The sequence below is a fragment of the Schistocerca serialis genome, chromosome 12 (assembly GCF_023864345.2).
Source record: "Schistocerca serialis cubense isolate TAMUIC-IGC-003099 chromosome 12, iqSchSeri2.2, whole genome shotgun sequence".
Lineage (NCBI taxonomy): Eukaryota > Metazoa > Arthropoda > Insecta > Orthoptera > Acrididae > Schistocerca > Schistocerca serialis.
In genome coordinates this window covers 84,360,641-84,381,558 of record NC_064649.1, presented here as the reverse complement: position 1 = coordinate 84,381,558, position 20,918 = coordinate 84,360,641, and the positions used below count along the sequence as shown (strand labels likewise).

At 44.3% G+C, this 20,918-nt stretch overlaps 1 protein-coding gene and 1 pseudogene across 1 annotated transcript in view; both read right to left on the bottom strand.

Annotated features, from left to right (window-relative positions):
• Nucleotides 1-20,918, bottom strand: part of LOC126428287 (acetylcholine receptor subunit alpha-like) — a 737,302-nt gene that overhangs the window by 558,446 nt on the left and 157,938 nt on the right. The gene's annotated exons all lie outside the window — the stretch shown is intronic.
• Nucleotides 942-1,059, bottom strand: LOC126428593 (5S ribosomal RNA; annotated as a pseudogene).

The window sequence follows — 20,918 nt, the reverse complement described above, 5'->3', positions numbered from 1 at the left end:
CTACACTATGCTTGTCCGTCCTCTTTTAGAATGCTGCTGTGCGATGTGAGATCCTTACGAGATAGGACTGACGGAGTACACAGAAAAAGTTCAAAGAAAGGCAGCATGTTTTGTATTATCACGAAATATGGGAGAGAGCGTCACAGAAATGATACAGGATCTGGGCTGGAAATCATTAAAAGAAAGGCGTTTTTGTTGCGACGGAATCTTCTCACGAAATTCCAATCACCAACTTTCTCCTCTGAATGCAAAAATATTTTGTTGACACCGACCTACATAGGGGGGGGGGGGAGGGGGGGGGGCGATCACCACGATAAAATAAGAGCTCGTACGGGAAGATAAATGGGTTCATTCTTTCCGCGCGCTGTACGAGATTGGAATAATAGAGAATTGTGAAGGTGGTTCGATGAACGCTCTGCCAGGCACTTAAATGTGATTTGGAGAGTATACATGTAGATGTAGATGTTGGAGTGGCAAATGGCTCTGAACACTATGGGACTTAACTACTGAGGTCATCAGTCCCCTAGAACTTAGAACTACTTAAACGTAACTAACCTAAGGACATCACACACATCCATGCCCGGGGCAGGATTCGAACCTGCGACCGTAGCGATCGCGCGGCTCCAGACTTTAGCGCCTAGAACCGCTCGGCCACTCCGGCCGGCTGATGTTGGAGTGTTCTAGAATCTTCGTTCTCCTATACTGTTACCCGACTCTGGGCATAGCTGTGTAACAGTAAAGTCACTCCGTCGTCAGGCCACTCGTGGCCTACCGGGACCATCCGACCGCCGTGTCATCCTCAGATGTGGATGCGGATTGGACGGGCGTGGGGTCAGCACACTTCTCTCCCGGTCGTAAGATGGTATTCTTGACCGATGCCGCTACTATTCGGTCGAGTAGCTCCTCAATTGGCATCACGAGGCTGAGTACACCCCGAAAAATGGCAACAGCGCATGGCGGCCTGGATGGTCACCCATCCAAGTGCCGACCACGCCCGACAGCGCTTAACTTCGGCGATCTCGCGGGAACCGGTGTATCCACTGTGGCAAGGCCGTTGCCTCTGTGTAACAGTGGCAGCGAGAAATTGTCTTAACGGTGTACTGCACCAGAAACCGTTTCATCAACTCACAACGGCCTACCGTAACAGTGACAGTTCGGCCTGCACAATAGTAGTGACAATGCCTTTCTAAAACTGGCGATGAGGGTTTACAGAATAGGGTATGCATGTAGATACAGAAGTTTGACAGGGCGCGTGGGACTCGTGCACACGACTGGTAACTTTATCAACCTGATACACCTAGCTGGAGGACAAAGCCATCCGCCAATGCTGTCACGGTCAAGAGTCCGATTCGAAATCGCTGAGAGTGCAAACTAAAAAAGCCGGTATTCAGGCACAGAGAATAATATAAAACTGGCGTCGGGCTTTACAGATTCAATGAACGAAACTTGGCTTACGAAACACCTGTTCGACAGATTATTGAGTACTTCAAGACGTTAAACATGGCTGAAACTACTGACTACTGACAATTGTTTTATATATCTCCACTGCAGGATGTGATTTTAGTGTGTTTTACTTCTGATAAAGGTATATTTAAATATACCGAAACCGTAGTATAGAATTTTAATAAATCTTTATCCTGTAACTGTGGCTGTTACCATTTACCGTCGATTATTGAGTACTTCAATCTGTATATTGAGCAAGTAGTGAAGGAAACAAAAGAAAAGTTCGGAGTAGGTATTAAATTCCATGGAGAAGAAATAAAAACTTTGAGGTTCGCCGATGACATTGTAATTCTGTCAGAGACAGCAAAGGACTTGGAAGATCAGTTGAACGGAATGGACAGTGTCTAGAAAGGTGGATATAAGATGAAAATCAACAAAAGCAAAACGAGGATAATGGAATGTAGTCGAATGAAGTCGTGTGATGCTGAGGGAATTAGATTAGGAAATGAGACACTTAAAGTAGTAAAGGAGTTTTGCTATCTGGGGAGCAAAGTAACTGATGATGATGGAAGTAAAGAGGATATAAAATATAGACTGGCAATGGCAAGGAAGGCGTTTTTGAAGAAGAGAAATTTGTTAACATCGAGTATAGATTTAAGTGTCAGGTAGTCGTTTCTGAAAGTCTTTGTATGGAGTGAAGCCATGTATGGAACTGAAACATGGACGGTAAATAGTTTAGACAAGAAGAGAATAGAAGCTTTCGAAATGTGGTGCTACAGAAGAATGCTGAAGCTTAGATGGGTAGATCACATAACTAATGAGGAGGTGTTGAATAGGTTTGGGGAGAAGAGAAGTTTGTGGCACAACGTGACTAGAAGAAGGGATCGGTTGGTAGGACATGTTCTGAGGCATCAAGGGATCACCAATTTAGCACTGGAGGATAGCGTGGATGGTAAAAATAGTAGAGGGAGACCCAGAAATGAATACACTAAGCAGATTCAAAAGGATGTCGGCTGCAGTAGGTACTGGGAGATGAAGAAGCTTGCCCAGGGTAGAGTAGCATGGAGAGCTGCATCAAACCAGTCTCAGGACTGAAGACCACCACAACAACAACAACAACAACAACAACATATTGAGTACTGTTTACTTGTCTGGGACCCTAACTTAAGTTGAATTAATGGAAGAGATGGAAAGACCATTCGAAGAGTGGCGCTTTTCGTCACGGGAAGTTGCTCAGGTAACTTCAGTGGCAGGTCCTACAAGGGATGCACTGTACATCACGGAGAGCTTTACTGTTGAAATACAGGTAAAGTGCATACCAGATATTACTTATTCGCACACACGTCTCGTGAAATGACCGTAACCAGAAAATAAGAGATATTATAGCTCATACCAAAGTTTGTCGAAAGTTGTTCTTCGAATACATCTTGAAATATTGAGGAGGGTGGGGTAGGGGGGAGGGGAGCAGAGAGGGGGGCGAAATATAATGCTTGCAGAGGTACCCCTCCGTTACATTCGCGCAGCGTGACTGCATATTCGATGATTGAAACTTTAATAGTGGCAACTATTTATTCACACCTCGTACAAAATAGATATGTGTTTCAAAGTTTTCTGACCTTCGAAGTAGTCACCAGCATTGTGCATAACCCGTTGCCAGCCATGTGGAAGTCGTAGAATACTCTTAGCAGTGCCAGTTGTGTTGACAGTTCGAGTGGCGCGATGTATTGCCCGACGAATTTGTAGCAGTTCTGAAGCGAATGCCGTGAAGTGTTTCCTTCAGTCTAGAAATCGAGTTGAACCCAGGAGGACTTAATTCAGGGGAGTGCAGCAGGTGGTATAGCACTTAGCAGCCCCACCATCCAAACAAATCAGGAACAGTTTGCACTGCACGTGCTTCAGGATTGTCCTGCAAAATGATGGTCAGGTCCTGCAGAAAGTGGCATCACTTCTGTCTCTATGCTGTTCATTTCTGAAACACAACCTGCGACCAGTTTAGAGACAGAAGTGATGACACTTTCTGCAGGACCTGACCATCATTTTGCAGGACAATGCTCAAGCACGTACAGTGCAAGCTGTTACTGATTTGTTTGACTGATGGGGCTGCTAAGTGCTATGCCACCTACTGCACTCCCCTGACTTAAGCCCTCGTGAGTTCAACTCGATTTCTAAACTGAAGGAAACACTTCACGCCATTCGCTTCAACAGTGCTACAAATTCGTCGGACAATAGACCGCGACGCTCTAACTGTCAACACAACTGGCACTGCCATGAGTATCCTACGACTTCCCCATCGCTGGCAGCGGAATATACACAATGCTGGTGGCTACTTTGAAGGTCAGTAAAACTTTGAAACACGTAATTATTTTGTACGAGCTGTAAATAAATTGTTGTCACTATTAAAGTTCCAAGCCTCGTATATGCATATACACTCATGCTCATAAAATAAGGATAACTGCAGAATGTGGTGTCACACAGCGTGGCACTACACAACACTGGCGCTAATAGCATAGGCACATAGGGAATACACACGACACAGATCTGTAAGTCCACGGTATTGGTGACAAGTGGAGAAAACCGTCCCTAAACCCATGTGATACAAAACGCCATTCTTTCCTGTGCATGTACCCCGACATCAATATCGGATATGATCACCATGCACACGTACACAGGCCGCACAACGGGTTGGCATACTCTGGATCAGGTGGTCGAGCAGCTGCTGGAGTATAGCCTCCCATTCTCGCACCAGTGCCTGTCGGAGCTCCTGCAGTGTCGTAGGGGTTTGAAGACGTGCAGCGATACGTCGGCTGAGAGCATCCCAGACGTGCTCGATGGGGTTTAGGTCTGGAGAACAGGCACGCCACTCTATTCGCTGTTTCGCCTGTTTCAAGGAACTCCTCCACGATGGCAGCTCAGTGGGGCCGTGCGTTATCATCCATCAGGCGAAAGCTAACACCCACTGCAGCCCTGAAAAGTCGGACATACTGGTGCAAAATGACGCCCCGATACACCTGACCCGTTACAGTTCCTCTGTCAAAAACATGCAGGAGTGTACGTGGTCCAATCATAATCCCACCCCACACCATCAAACCACGACCACCATACAGGTCCCTCTCAAGGACATTAAGGGGTTGGTATCTGGTTCCTGGTTCACGCCAGATGAAAACCCGGCGAGAATCACTGTTCAGACAATACCTGGACTCGTCCGTGAACATAATCTGGGACCACTGTTCCTATGACCATGAACTGTGTTCTTGACACCAGGCCTTACGGGCTCTCCTGTGACCAGCTGTCAGTGGAACGCACCTTGCAGGTCTCCGAACTAATAAACCATATCTGTTCAGTCGTAGACTATGTGTCTGGAGATAACTGTTCCAGTGGCTGCGGTAAGCTACCGAGCAAGGCTACCTGCAGTACTCCGTGGCCGTCTGCGGGCACTGATGGTAAGATATCGACTTCTTGTGGTACACTGTGGACGTCCCGTACTGTAGCGCCTGGACACGTTTTCTATCTGCTGGAATCGTTGTCATAATCTTGAGATCACAGATTTTGGCACACAGAGGGCCCGTGCTACGACCTGGTGTGTTTGACCAGCCTCCAGTCGCCCTGGTATTCTACCCCTCATAACGTCATCAATATGTGTTCTTTGAGCCATTTTCAACACACAGTCACCATTAGCACGTCTGAAAACGTCTGCACACTTACTCGCTGCACCGTACTCTGACATGCACCAACATACCTCTGCGTATGTGGACTGCTGCCAGCGCCACCGTGCGACGACCGCAGGTCAAATGCACCGCATGGTCATACCCCGAGGTAATTTAAACCCGCAAACCGCCCACCACAGCTTTGTTTGACTATGTATCAGCACTATACATAATGTATTTGTATGATTGCAGATGTAAATGTAAATTACCGTCTGGCTATCCAGATTAGTTTTTTTAAGATTGCCCTCAGTTGTTTAAGGCACATGCTAGGATGATTTCCACGTATTTGAAGGCCGTCGTCCTTCACAGTTTACCATCGCGAGCTTCTGGTCCCGCTCTAATGACCTCGTCGTAGACGGGACATTATACGCTAATCCTTCTCTTGCTCGGTTAGAGGACGGTCCAACCAACTCGCACAGCTGTTTTGAAAGGCAAATTTGCTTAGCGTCAACTCCTCCCCATCTGCATCTCCACCCACATCTACAATTATTCCAGAGCCTAGCTTACACAGTCTCCATATTCGCTGCTCTGAAGGTCGTTACCCTCTGACATTTGAAAGGATCTGACTCCCCTAGCGGCGATAAAGTCAGCCACAAGTTTGATGTTTGTTTTTAATTGCTTTTTTACTTAATTTATGGATTAGCTATTACCAGTAATCCCTTCACACTCGATTCTTTAATGAATCGAACTCCGATGTATAAAACTGCTTCAAACATTTGATTACTGTACAAACTAATTAATACGGTAAATATTCGACGTTCAGAACGTAAATCCTTTATAGTTGTAAATTCAAAGCCCTGATTATGTTGCTTTTATTAGTTTGGGGTTACTCAGCCATGACTAACGGAACTTACACGTAATTTCCAGAAAACTTAGTTTTTCTACCCATCTCAATGTAATGACGTCATACAGGGTGACAGTTATTGAACAAATTGGTTAGTATCTACGGGGTGCACACATTTATTCAAGATGTAAGCGTCAATACAGATATTCGGATTTAGGTTATGACATGTTCAATATGCCTTGCCATCCTTGACGATGACGTGGCGTAGACGAATAGCGAAATTCTACACGACCTGCTGAAGTGTCGGAACATCAATGCAGTCAGTAACTTGCTGAATGGCTGTTTTCAGCTCAGCAATGGTTTTGTAGTTACTGCTGTGCACCTTGCCTTCAATACAGCCTCTTAGAATGGAGTCACATTTGTTCAGATCCGGAGAATATGGCGGCCATTCTAAGCCCATGCCAGTGGCCTCTGCGTACCCCACAGCCAGAATGCGGTCCCCAAAGTGCTCTTCCAGACTATCAAACACTCTCCTGCTTCGATGGGGTCGAGCTCAGTCTTGCATGAACCACACATTGTCGAAATAAGGGTCACATCGTATAACGGTAGTCACCGTGCCGTCATGGAATATCGCACCGATTATTCTGTGACTGGACATTCCACATCACACAGACAGCCGTTGGGGGTGAAGAGACGTCTCGATCGAGAAATGCTGATTTGAAGTCCCCCAAATGCGCCAATTTTTCTTACTGACCCCATCCAAATGAAAGTGGTCTTCGTCGCTAAATCAAACCATGTATGTGCGTACTAATTCCCATAATGCCCCGCCACCAATCGTGCAGTTTGAACGCGCTAACGCTAGCCGTTAAGAAGTTATGACGGTTTTATTTCTTATAATTCAATAATTGTCATACTGTATCTCCCTAAATGTCTCTCGTGCGATGATATAATTTTGTATATATAAGGGAACTCGGGCCGGAACGGGATACTTAATGTTTAACAATTTCTATAAAATAAGGGAACACAAGGAAACATTTCTTAAAGTGAAGTGATAAAAAAACACCTTGTAGTGTAACCTAATGTACCTCATTTTAAAATCACTTAAAATAGTACATTTTCCATCTTTTATAATTTTTCAAAAAAGTCTTGCAGATTTCCCATTCCGCCCCACTCACGGGGCAGAATGGGATAAGGGTATTTTTGTTAAATTATTGCATAAACGTTGAATTTGAATTACGAATATCGTATTAAACTATGACAAAATGTTGTATAACAGGCATTCAGACTAAGGAATTTGTAATTTAAACAATTAAAAAGTCGTTCTTCAAAATAAGAAAATATTTTAATGTCATTCTGAAAAATGTATAATGCTTAATAACCACCAAACCACTAACTACTAGTCTTTTCGACAATAGTCTCAAATCAGTATTTCCTCTTCATCTTCACTGTCCATGCCAGCTCATGAATTGTGTGCCCACTCTGGCATGCGACCCAGCCCTAATTAGAAACGGACTAGAAGTCCCCACAGTAGAGACACTCAGCATCCTCTCTCTCTCTCTCTCTCTCTCTCTCTGAATCTCTCTTCTCCATCATCCTCTTCCTTTTATTTTACTTAAGGTCTTTGATGTCCTCTGTTTTGGTTTTTTTGGGTGTACAGTCTGATATTTTTGCCTTAAGTTGCATTGCACCTGACGTCTCTGTCCTGACATTGTTTATATTTGTGCACCCTCCTCTTTTCTGTAGGCCTACTTTACGTGCGACAGCATTCTGCAGTTCCTTCTTATAAGGAGAATCTGTTAATACGATGGTTTTTCCTTTTTGTAGTCTGCCGAGTATTTTGACAGATTAGTGGGATTGGAATGACAGCCTCGGGCGATATCTGAAAAGCTGAGTTGTTCGGCAAACATAGCTGGTTGGGAGAGTCTGGCATCCATGAACATCCAGTCTGTGTTTGCTTTCTATTTGCATCAAAATATGACGGGGCAGAACGGGACACTATGCCGTTCCGCCCCAAGAGCACTTTTGAGGTTAACAACTTTTACGGAGTGTAATAACTGACGTATTTAAACACATTAAATAACTAAAGTTTAACAAATGCCATGCACTTTAAGGGAATGTGTCATTTTAGGGTATACAATTAACAATTAACAGTTTACCTGGCGTTGAAATTCACCAAACGTTAGAACAACGCAAGCGGTAACGTGACGGACAACAATTCACTTAGATCTCGCGCTTCAAACGAAATCGAAATGGCTACCGTGACTTCTCTTCCATTCGGAGAAATAGTTACATGCCCGAAGAACAGGTAGCAACACTGTCCAGTCTAGAAAAGAGCAATTTCCCATTGTGCCCCGCTATCCCGTTCTGCCCCGAGTTCCCATATATATATATATATATATATATATATATATATATATATGCAAAATCTGTTGTGAATAGAGTTAATAGTATAGAGGTAATACATTAAAACATCTTGCAAGATGCAGAAGTCTCTCACTGACCAGCAATATCTCGTTTCTCTTTGGCTTCCACTGCCACTGTATACATCTCCCTTTCTTTCTCTTCCACTGCCACTTTCGGTCTCCCACCATCACTGTCTCCTCTCTCTTTCTCTCCCACCGGCCTGTCTCCTCTCCCTTCCACCGTCTCTCTCTCTGCTCTCTCTGCTACTCTCTGCTCTCTCTGCTACTCTCTTCCAGCACCAAAAAATGTTAATGAATCTGTCTTATAACTACACCATCATTGTGTCCGAAATTTTACGGTAGATTAATGGAAAGCTGGGTTCCAAACTGACCGGAGTATCATGTATAGGACGTTTAGTTACTGGTTAATCCGTGTGCTGGGCATGAATGACTCTTTTCCATATTTTTTTCAAATCTGTAACGTTTAGAATTCATTATTTATTGGAGTTTATTTATTTTGTTACACATTAGTTCCGGCTTGCAAAACATCAAATAAGACGTTATTGAGAAGGAAAAATCTCCAAAATCTTGGAGAACGAAATTATCATCTTGCTGTGGTGGTCGCCTTTAGTCAGAAGACAGGTTTGGTTCAGCTCTCCATGCTACTCTTGTGCCAGCTCGATTGACTCCGAATAACTGCTGCAGTCCACATCCTTCTGAATCTGCTTCATCTCGTGGTCTGGCTCTACAACTTTTACCCTCCACATCTCCCTCCAGTACTAACTTTGTGAACCACTGATGTCTCAGAATGTGTCTTATAATCTGACCCCTTGTAATATGTGGTCCCGGGTTCAATTCCCGGCCGGGTTCCGAATTTTCTCTTCCTGGGGACTGGGTGCGTATTATCATCATTTCACCACCACCACCACCACCACCACCACCACATTCATCATCATCATCATCATCATCATCATCATCTGTGACAATGGCTAGATTGGACTGTGTAAAAATTGGGACTGTGTAAAAATTGGGACTGTGTACAGGCGCTGATGACTGCGCAGTTGAGCATCCCACAAACCAATCATCATCATCATCATCATCATCATCATCATCACCACCACCACCGTTCTTCTAGTCACGTTTCCTCACAAATTTCTTGTCTCCCCACTTCTATTCAATACCTCGTCATCAGTTACGTGATCTTCCCATTTAATCTTCAGTATTCTTCTGTGGCACCATATTTTAAATGCTTCTGTTCTCTTTTTGCATAAACTGTTTCTAATTCATGTTTCATTTCCGTGCATGGCTACACTCCATACGAATTCTATCAGAAAAGACTCCTAACACATAAATCTATACTCGATGTTAATAAATTTCCCTTCTTCAGAAACACTTCTCTTGCCACTGCCAATCTACATTTTATACTCTCTCTATTTCGACCATCATTAGTTATTCTGCTGTTCATATAATAAAACTCATCTAGTACTTTCAGAGTCACATTTCCGAATCTAAATCCCTCTGCATCACCAGATTTGATTCTACTATATCCTGTTATCGTTGTTTTGCTTTTGTTGATGTTCTTATATCTTCCTTTCAAGACACTGTCCACTGCGTTCAACTGCTCTTCTAAGCCCTTTGCCATCTCTGCAGAATTACAATGTCATCGGCAAACATGAAAGTTCTTATGTCTTTTCCCTGAAGTTTAATTCCTAGACTAAATATTCTTTTGTTTCCCTTATTGCTTGCTCAGTGCAGAGTTTGAATAAATTCGGGATAGGCTACAACTCTGTCTCACACCTTCTCAACCACTCCATAATGACTTCTAATATACAAGGAGTAGTAGAGTCTTCTTCTCTGTTGCTGTCATCTGGCTTTGTTATCTTGTTGAAAAGAGAAATTAGTCGACTCCAATATAACGTTTTTAGCAAGCTCGCCCGCTTGACAGCTTTAGGAAGTCGGTTCTTTACTTCCTAAACAAGGACGCTGTTTATTTTGGTCTACTTTGAAACTAATTGTCAGGAGCATTAAAGTGACGGAAAAAATTCTGCAGTAATTTGATCTTTGACGCAACTTGCAATAGCGCTGGAGTCAGTCGACAAGTGAAACGATGTGCCCAACAGTAGTAGAAAACGTGTTTCTCACTCTGGATTGCAATCCATTCAAGTTCAAAAATGGTTCAAATGGCTCTAAGCACTATGGAACTTAACATCTTTCATATTCTTTGCGGTGACTAATGTGGAGCACTGTTATTCTTCTGTTACTAAAAACTAAACTCCTCCCGAACAGGCCATGAAGGCCCAACAGTACCGACCGGCCGCCGTGTCATCCTCAGCGCACAGGCGTCACTGGATGCGGATATGGAGGGGCATGTGGTCAGCACACCGCTCTCCCGGCCATGTGTCAGTTGCCGAGACCGGAGCCGCTACTTCTCAATCAAGTAGCTCCACAGTTTTGCCTCGCAAAGGCTGAGTGCACCCCGCTTGGCAACAGCGCTCGGCAGACCGGAAGGTCACCCATCCAATTGCTAACCCAGCCCGACAGCGCTTGACTTCACTTGAGTAATAGTGCTCCACAGAAATTAACGGAAAGAACATGGAAATTGTGAAAAGAGAAGTTCGCAACGTGAAAAGGTGCTGTAAAAGTTGTTGTAAATGATGTTTTGCTGTTCGTTACAGTCAGTGAGAAGATGTGCAAGTTGAACAAAGTTGCATTTATTAAGCTTTTGCACATTAAGGCATCATGACAGCCAATTGTTACTATTGTAAAAATGCATATTGAACCATTATATTGAAGATTTTTACTTGCGTTGCATGATCCAGTTGTAGGTCTACACAGTTGTGCCACAGCTGCTGATCGGTTCGAGAAGAGTGCATCCGAGCGTTGCCAGTACACTACTGACAGAAAAACAACTCAACATTCCCCACCCCCTCCACCTTCCACCACCCCCTTCGACGCGTAGGTTATGTCATTCCTTCTCCACTGCTCGAATTCCCTTGAGCGAGATCGCCTTTTTTCCTTAGAAGCACGAAGCGAAGAAAGATTATATGTCGACAACAGTATCCATTACTACACGAAATCTTTTCGAGATCTGTCGGTAGTACCTCGCGGGACTAATATTTACAACAGTGTTCACTGACGGAACATAGGGGAGAAAAAGGTGATCAATAGGAGAGCCGTAAAGATTAATATATGTGGCTATAATACGAGAGTTCCCGCGAAATACGGGCAAACTGGTCATCCTACAGTTACCTAACGTTCACGTGGCGCTTACGAGTTTTGTAACGTCACTTCCTGCTATTACACGTTAAGGAGCTGTTGTGCCTGACAATTCGCAATTTTTCACAAAAATAACTTTTATTGATGTAAGTTCACAAGGATGATGACTGAACAACAAACGAAAGGTAAAATAACGATGCCAGTAAAAGTCTCCTAATGGCGGCAACAAAATTTCCACTTCTAATTTTCCACAAAGTTTCGTGGTAACACACAAACACACACTAGTAACAGTCCTATTCAGAGACGAAGACGTAATCTTCAATGGTCGCAGTACACAAGGTCGGCATCCGGAGTGAACTGAACTTCGGGGTTGGTTCTAGCCCCTAAATAGCTGTCTCCAGCCAATCAAGTTTTGGCGTAGTAATACTTCCTGCAGGCCGTGGCTCCTTACCCCCCTCCCCCCCCCCCCCCCCCATGCAGGAAGTAATTCTCGGAATGTCTGTTTCCATTATCTTGTATATAAATAGCCGGTGTTTACCATAGTGCTTTTGGTACGCCTTTGGCATAGACTGCGGTGTAGTAAGGGTTGCCGGCCCTCAGGGGCTAGTTTGGCTCCAGTATAACAGGAGCCGTTTCATCGCATGAAACACAAAATACGTTCTGCGATATTTCGACAAAGTGACGCATAATCTAGAACCTGTAGGAAGCAGGAATGGCCCCTACGAAACAAGCAGCAAGCAAGTCGCCATACTGTAATTTTCGAGTGCAGTAGAAACCCATATTCGGTGGGTTTTATGTTATACGATACAACCCAGCACATTCAATGTCTCGGCAATGATTTGTTATTTGTTGTAATAAAATTACGGAAAACGACATATTGATGGTTAAATAATTTTCATATTTTGTTATTTTCACGTTATAACTCGCGTGTTATGAGATTAAGCTGTTTTAAGGCAACGATCCACTGAAGATTCATGAAAACAAGTCGTTCTAGTTAGCAATTGTTTTAATTAATTGTTATTTATTCTTGCAGCGGAAGAAATTGTAAGAATACCTCAAAGGGAGGGTGCAGTTCAGCATGGATATAGACTCTAAGGTCATTGCGAAGTTACGAGGAATGACAAATGATACGTAAAATTGGTGCGTCGAACAAGGATTCCAAATAAATGCGACAAAAAAATAAATGACGGTGTTCAGGAACGGAGGACGAGCACTTGCATCGACTGAAATCTTCCTACAGGAGAGAAAACTGAAAATCGTAACAGATTTCAAGCACCTAGGCGTCACGATATAAACACCTGAATAATGATCCACAAAACGTGTAATAGAGAAATCAATGCAAGAATGAAACAGAAGACGTTATATTCTTCCACCTATAGACAGCAGTGGTACTATTCAGATCTAAAATCTTATCACTATTGACACATGGCATAGAAGTCATCGGTCCACATCTCACAACGAAAAATCGAACGACACTACAATGAGTAAAGGCGACCTATATAAAGAAAGCGATCGGATTACCCAAAACAACACGATCCAGACTCGTGAACCTGCGAGCAAGGAATTCCTTCATCACTGAAGACCTACAGGTAAACCTGATGCTACCCAACGCCAGCGCTCCGTAAGGTCTACGAAAGACACGGAAGGAAAAAAAGGGAAGAAATATCTTAAAAATTCTACAGCATAGGTGCCATGATTTACCGAACATGGACAAAGGAAAATTTCGAGATGAGACATGTGATCACCAGAACGGCAGTCCATGGTTTCCACCACCCTATTTGCGACAGCGCTTCATATCATGAACCAAATGGAACGTGTGAGTGTAAACTGTGTCCTCAAATACGAAGACGTTACAGGAATCTGTACAAAAATGACACGGTCAACAACTGGCTATGTAAACCACAATACGTAAAATTTCTAATTTCGTGTACTATTAGAATTGTACTTTCTACTTGTATGGCTTTTTGGCTGCAATAAAATTATAATAATAATTATATGTCAATTAAAGCGTATAGATAACTGTATCATCCAATATGAGGTCACAGAACACTCAGTTTTAGCTTAGTGTAGCTGGACAAAAATCGAGAGAGAATAGGCAGAGGATTCGCATCCTGGTGTTTATTAATGTTTTTCACCCTCGCATTTTTTTAAAGGCGGTGGGACTCTTGCATGAAAATAATATAACTAGTTTCTGTAATATTTGATGTTTTGAAAAATAAATGCATTCGCTGTCAGTAGTGAGTTTGTTCGATTTGGTGGACTTTCATAAGCTGACGTCCTTACTGGGACATACATCTTTCATTTTTGTCTTTTTATTACACGTTCATGGTTATTGAAGTTTTTATTTATGTATACTGCAGATAACAAATACATGACTAGCATGCAGTCAAGAGAGGAAATAAGCGTTTTAATAGAGCTAATGTACGAATTCTTTGCGCGTCCACTTTCGTGAACAAACTATATGGCTTGCGAGGCAAACTGAGCCGACAACTGCCGCTGGAGAGCGCTGAAAGCACAAAATCACGTTAACTAACTCGTGCCGTCTGCTGACGGCGCTGTGTCTCGTGACACAGAATACGCCATCTGCGTGCATGTCAACGTTAGCTAACCCGTCCGGTGTGGTGACAGCTCAGCTTTCGCGCTAACAACAGCATGCAGATGCCATGGTTATTATAACCTGTTAAGGTTATTTATGGCGCCGAATTAACGTCAAAGTACACTGAAAGGCCAAAGAAACTGGTGCACCTGCTAGTATCGTGCAGGGCTCCCTCAGGCACGCAGAAGTGGCGTGAACTCGACTAATGTCTCAAGTAGTGCTGGAGAGAATCGACACCATGAACTCTGCAGCGGTCTCTGTACATCGGTAAGAGTATGAGAGGGGGGGGGGGGGTGGAGATGCTCTCCTGAACATCACACTGCAGGCCATCCCAGACATGCTCTATAATGTTAATGTCTGGGGAATTTGGTGGCCACTGGAAGCGTTTAAACTCAGAAAAGTGTTGCTAGAGTCACTCTTTAGCAATTCTGCACGTGTGGGGCGTCGTACTGTCCTGCTGGAACTTCCTAAGTGCGTCAGAATGCACAGTGGACATGAATGGATGCTTACGTACGTGTCACTTGTCAGAGTCGCATCTAGGCGTATCAGCGGTCCCATGTCATTACAACTGCACTCGCGCCCACCAGCTTTAGCCTTCCCCTGCTGACACGCAGGGTCCATGGATTTGTGAGGTTGTCTCCATACCTGTACACGTCCATCCGCTCGATACTATTTGAAACGAGACTCGTCCGACCAGGCAACATGTTTCCAGTCGGTGTTGACGGGCCCGGGCGAGACGTATGGCTTTGTTTCTGCAGTAATCAAGGGTACACGAGTGGGCCTTCGCCTCGGAAAGCCCATGTCGATGATGTTTCGTTGAATGGTTCGCACGTTGTCACTTGTTTATGGTCCAGCATCTGCAGAAATTTGTGGAAGGGTTGCACTACTGTCACGTAGAACAATTTTCTTCAGTCGTCCTTTGTCCCGTTCTTGGAGAATCTTTATCTGGCCGCAGCGATGTCGGAGATTTGCTGTGTTGCCGGATTCCTGATATTCACGGTACACTCATGAAGTAGTCGCACGGAAAAATCTCCACTTCATTGCTACCTCCAAGATGCTGTGTCCCATCGTTCGTGCGCCGACTATAACACCACGTTCAAACTCTCTTAAAAACTTGACAACCTGGCACTGTAGCAGTACTAACCGATCCGACAACAGTGACAGACACTGGTCTCAAATAGGCGTTTCCGATCGCTGTGCCATATTCTGCCTGTTTACATATCTCTGTATGTGGATAGGCATGCCTATACCAGCTTCTTTGGCGCTTCAGTGTATATACCACATACATAATTAGTTTTTCACAGTAACTGCAGGTAAGTTTACTGTATTAACAGAAAATAAATTGAAAATTTCTAACTTCACACCGAAGTCCGCAGCCGGCTGACTGAAGGATCTGGTGGCCGAATTTGTCTGGTAGCCACACTTACAGTCGCTTCAGCATCCTCGTGTATAACCGATTAAGAAAGCCTCCCTTCATACATGTATAGTGCGTAAGGACTTATGAATTTAGCTGTGAATCATGAAGAATCTGCAACACTAGTCCGAAACTACTGTATTTTATAAGATCTCTTGTCAGTCCATGTAAGGAATGTTGTTAGCCTTCATAGTTGTCATTATTTTCCCCTTTGTTTCCATATAACACTACAACGCAGTACGTCACACCTTGCTACAGTATTCCTTTCGTATTTTTCAATGATTCTTAGTCAAGAATGCGTACAGGATTTTCAGACACAGTCTGAAAAGCTTGTAAAAAATTGTAGCGTAGAATCTCCTGCGGAATAACTGTTATGAAAAAAAAAAAGACGTTGCGCCGTTTCCGAATTAATTAGCGAACCATGCCACTTCGCAATCAAATGTAGGCGGCCGCCAGAGACGGTGTCACCAAACGTCTTCTTCATCTGGTTTCCTGAAATCATATAAGAGAGCGATACAAAAACTGGACACTGGATAATAGTAAGAATCGAAACTACGCCAAAGGCTAAGTAGTCTCATACGTTATCATCTACGATATGACAACAATTCACACAAATTTTATGTGGTGTGCCCAAAAGCCTTATTGGATAACTTCAGTGCTAATTAAATGAGAAACGGCGCAACGTCTTGAATTGTTTTCCTTAACAGATATTCCTCAGCACATCCTACCTTGCAGCATTCTTACAAGCTTTTCAGTCTGTTTCTGACCACCTTCTATACTTTCACCACACACATTGTCAGTTACACTGAAGAGCCATAGAAACTCGTACACGCGCCTAACATCGAGTAGGGCACCCGCGAGAAAGCAGAAGTGCCGCAACCCGACATGGAACGGACTCGACTGATGTCTGAAGTAGTGCTGGAATTAATTGACACCATGAACTCTGCAGGGCTGCCCGTAAATCCGTAATAGTGAGTGGGGTTGGAAATCTTTCCTAAACAGCACATTGCAAAGCATCCCAGATATGGTCAATAACGCTCATGTCTAAGGTGTTTGGTGGACAGTGTAAGTGTTTAAACTACGAAGTATATTCCTGGAGTCACTCGTAGCAATTCTTAAGTGTGGGGTGTCGCATTGTGCCGCTGAAATTTCCCATGTCCGTCGGGGTGCACAATCAGCATGAATTGATGCAGGTGATCGGACAGGATGCTTACGTCGATGTGACCTGTCAGAGTCGTATCTAGACGTACCAGGGGTCCCAAATCACTGCAACTGCACACACCCCACGCAATTATAGAGTCTCCACCAGCTTGATCAGTACCCTCCGAACATACAGGGTCCATGGATTCAAGAGGTTGTCTCCATTCCCCGCACACGTCCATCCGTTCAATACAATTTGAAACGAGACTCGTCCGGCCAGGCAACATGTTTCCAGTCATCAACAGTCCACTGTCGGTGTTGACGGGCCCACAGGAGGCGTAAAGCTTTGCGTCGTGCAGTCATCAAGGGTACACGAGTGAGCCTTCGGTCCGCAAAGCCCATATCGATGATGTTTCGCTGAATGGTTCGTACGCTGACACTTGTTGATAGCGCAGCAATGGAATCTTCTGCAGTTTGGGGAAGGGTTTCACTTCTGTCACGTTGAAGGATACTCTTGAGTCGTCGTTGGACCCGTCCTTGCAAGATCTTTTTCCGGCCGCAGCGATGTCGGAGATTCGATGGTATATCGGATTACTGATATTCTCGGTACACTTGTGAAATGGTCGTACGGGAAAATGCCCACTTCATCGCTGCCTTGGAGATGCTGAGTCCCATCGCTCGTGCACCGGCTATGACACCACGTTCAATCTCTTAAACCTGATAACCTGCCACTGTAGGAGCAATAACCGATCCGACAACAGCGCCAGACACGTATTGTCTCACATAGGCGTTCCCGACCGCAGCGCCGTATTCTGCCTGTTTACATATCTCTGTATTTGTATACGCATGCCTATAGCAGTATCTTTGGTGCTTCACTTTTTAACCAACTGTAATTCTATAGAATAACTTACTCGTAAATGGTTGAAGACGTTTTCATTCATAAGTGGACACGCTGGCTATGTCAGGGATCGTGCAAGTTGTAAAACCAAAGATGTACTGCCGTCTGACTGTGGCGTGCAAGACTGGAGGGAAGAAATTCTCAAATTAACTGCGATAAGGCTGCACCTCTCCCTCCCCCTCAAAGCGCAAGCGAATCAATGTCTTTGTCGACCTAATGGTGGTAATGTATCTAGCAAGGCTTGGTGGAAATAAGACTCACAATGAGAGATAGTAGAGTACCACAGTAATGGTTAGTATACCATGTTCAAAGATTGAGCAGTCAGTAAACCTATCCTCTCCACACCACAACAGCTGGTCAATCAAAACAAACATGTTCGAGAATGTGTTTCCACCGCTCGCCATTCGAGCACTACTCAGACAAACTGGTCTCATAGGAGAAGAGCATGAGACCCATTTTCCCACTGGTCCAGTCCCTGCGGTCTTGGCACCATTTCAATTCTTGCCGCCGATGGGTGGCTGTTTACGAAACACAATGCACAGGTCAGCGGACTGAAAGACCACTTCATACAGTCGCCGTACCATTGTGAAGCGAGAGATTCAGTACCTAAACAGGGGCCCACACCGTGGTTCAGGTCGAAAAAAATCCATTTGCGGTTTTCATCATATTTCGATAGATTAAGGTTTTATTTACGTACTCTGAAAAGGATATTTCCGAAAAAAAATTTTTTTCTAGGATTTAAAGAGCATTTTCCTACCACGTGTGTTTATGTGCTAGGCCCACTTTTCTGTCATCCCTTTTCTGTATATATTTTAGATGTTTATATCCCATACATAGCACGTTAGCGCTTTTTTTTTACTCCCGAGTGTGTTGGCTATCCTTGGAATGCAATGGTCGGTATTCTTTTTGTGGTGTCACCGCCGGACACCACACTTGCTAGGTGGTAGCTTTAAATCGGCCGCGGTCCATGTCGGACCCGCGTGTCGCCACTGTCAGGGATCGCAGACCGAGCGCCACCACAAGGCAGGTCTCGAGATACGGACTAGCACTCGCCCCAGTTGTACGGACGACGTAGCTAGCGACTACACTGACGAAGCCTCGCTCCTTTGCCGAACAAATAGTTAGAATAGCCTTCAGCGAAGTCAATGGCTACGACCTAGCAAGGCGCCATTACTAACATTGCATGTATCTAAAGAGTCTCACTTGTATCGCCACAATCTCCAGATGTACCAAAAGGATGGATTAAAGTTAAGTATTCCAGAAGCTACGTACTTTTCTTTATAGCATTCATTACGTATCCTGTTTCAGACCTCACGTACCCTGCTTTGGCTTAGCGCGTGCCTTTCGGCTTCCTCTCATTGTGTCTAGGCTGTCTTGTCTAGACACAACACTTTTTTTTCTGATGTTTGTAAACAACACGCTTTCAAACACGCGGTTAGTTTTGTTCAAGTCTGATCCCTTGCTCAAGATCCATCCTGCGCAGAAAAGAAAGCACACTTTCAAGAACTCAAGCAGAAATGTCAAAGTGAAATACGAGTAATCAAGAACAAATGGTGGCAACAGAAAGCCACAGAACTCCAAAATCTTTCTGATGCAAGGAACCTGCGTGGCTTTTACGCTGGTATTAAAGAGCTGTATGGACCTATCCGCTCCTCATCAGGAGCACTGAAAGCTGCTGACAACTCCACCATTCTTACTGAAAGTCAGGACATCTTAAATCGTTGGAAAGAGCACTTCAGCTCACTGTTAAACAGCCCTTCTACTGCCGCTGGAGATTTTCTCAAAAATGTCCCACAGCACCCTCCAAAACCCTGGCTGGCTGATCCTCCAACTTTTCAAGAATTTTGCAAGGCACTCAAGAGTGTGAAACCTGGGAAGGCTCCTGGACCTGACAGCATCCCGATGGAGCTTATTGAGGGTGGCGGCTTGCCTCTAAAAACTAGACTCTTCTCACTTATTATATTAATGTGGGAAACCCGCAAGGTACCAGCTGACTTGAAGAACTCCACAGTTGTCACCATCTTCAAAGAGGGCGACAGAAGCGTCTGTGGTAAGTACCGGGGAATATCTCTACTCTCTGTCACTGGAAAATTTTTTGCAAGAATCCTTTTAAATCGCCTCCAGACACTTTCAGAGACTATACTACCTGAGTCTCAATACGGGTTTCGACCTTCAAGAGGGACAATTGACATGATCTTCTGTGCACAACAACTACAGGAGAAGTGCAGAGAACAGCAAAAGCCTTTACTACATGTTTCCTACGATCTAGAAAAGGCCTTTGATACAGTTCCCAGAGAAGCCATGTGGATGGTCTTAAAACGCTTCGGCTGCCCTGAACATTTTGTTGACCTGATTGAAGCTCTCCACGCTGATATGACTGGACAGGTCCTCTGCCAGAATGAAATGACTGGTGAATTCCCAATAACAAGTGAGCTTAAACAAGGATGCGTTCTTGCACCAACATTATTTGCATTGTATCTGGCAGCTATGCTTTACGAGACAACCGTAAACAAAGCAGGAATAGAACTAAAGTACAGGTTTGATGGAGGATTATTCAACCAGTCCAGACTCCATTCAAAAAGGTTCACCAGTGCCACTCGTGTGACAGAGCTGCAGTATGCTGATGACAATGCCTCTCCAGCTCATTCACCTGCAGAGTGGCAGCTGTCAGTTGATTCCTTCAGCAGGGCGTACCAACGATTTGGTCTCTCCATCAATATTCCAAAGACAAAGGTGATGGCGCAGCCAACTCCTGGCTCCTCCGTTCCTGACTTCAGCATATTCATCTATGATACACTCTTGGAACAAGTGGACCATTTCCTCTACCTGGGAAGCATACTGTCATCCAACTGCTCATCTGGAAAAGATGTGGAGAATAGATTACGTGCTGCACATGTAGCATTTGGTCGTCTTACAAAGCGTGTCTTCCTGAATAAAGACCTAACACTGTACACCAAACTGATGGTGTACAAAGCTGTAGTCATTTCCACCCTGCTATATGGTTGCGAAACCTGGACGTTACATCGCTGCGATCTGGAGAAACTAGAACGCATCAACCAACAGAAGCTAAGATATATCATGAACCTGAAATGGGATGACTTCATATCCAACACGGCTGTTCTAGAGAAAGCAAAAATGCATAGCATGGAAGCTCTTATCATTGGGCATCAACTCAGATGGGTCGGACATGTCCAGCGGATGAAAAATGACAGACTTCCACGCCAAATGCTGTACAGCGAAGTGAGCACAGGTAAAAGGCCAACGAGGTGCCCCTCTCAAACGTTATAAGGATCAGTACAAGAAAAATCTGAAAAACTTGAA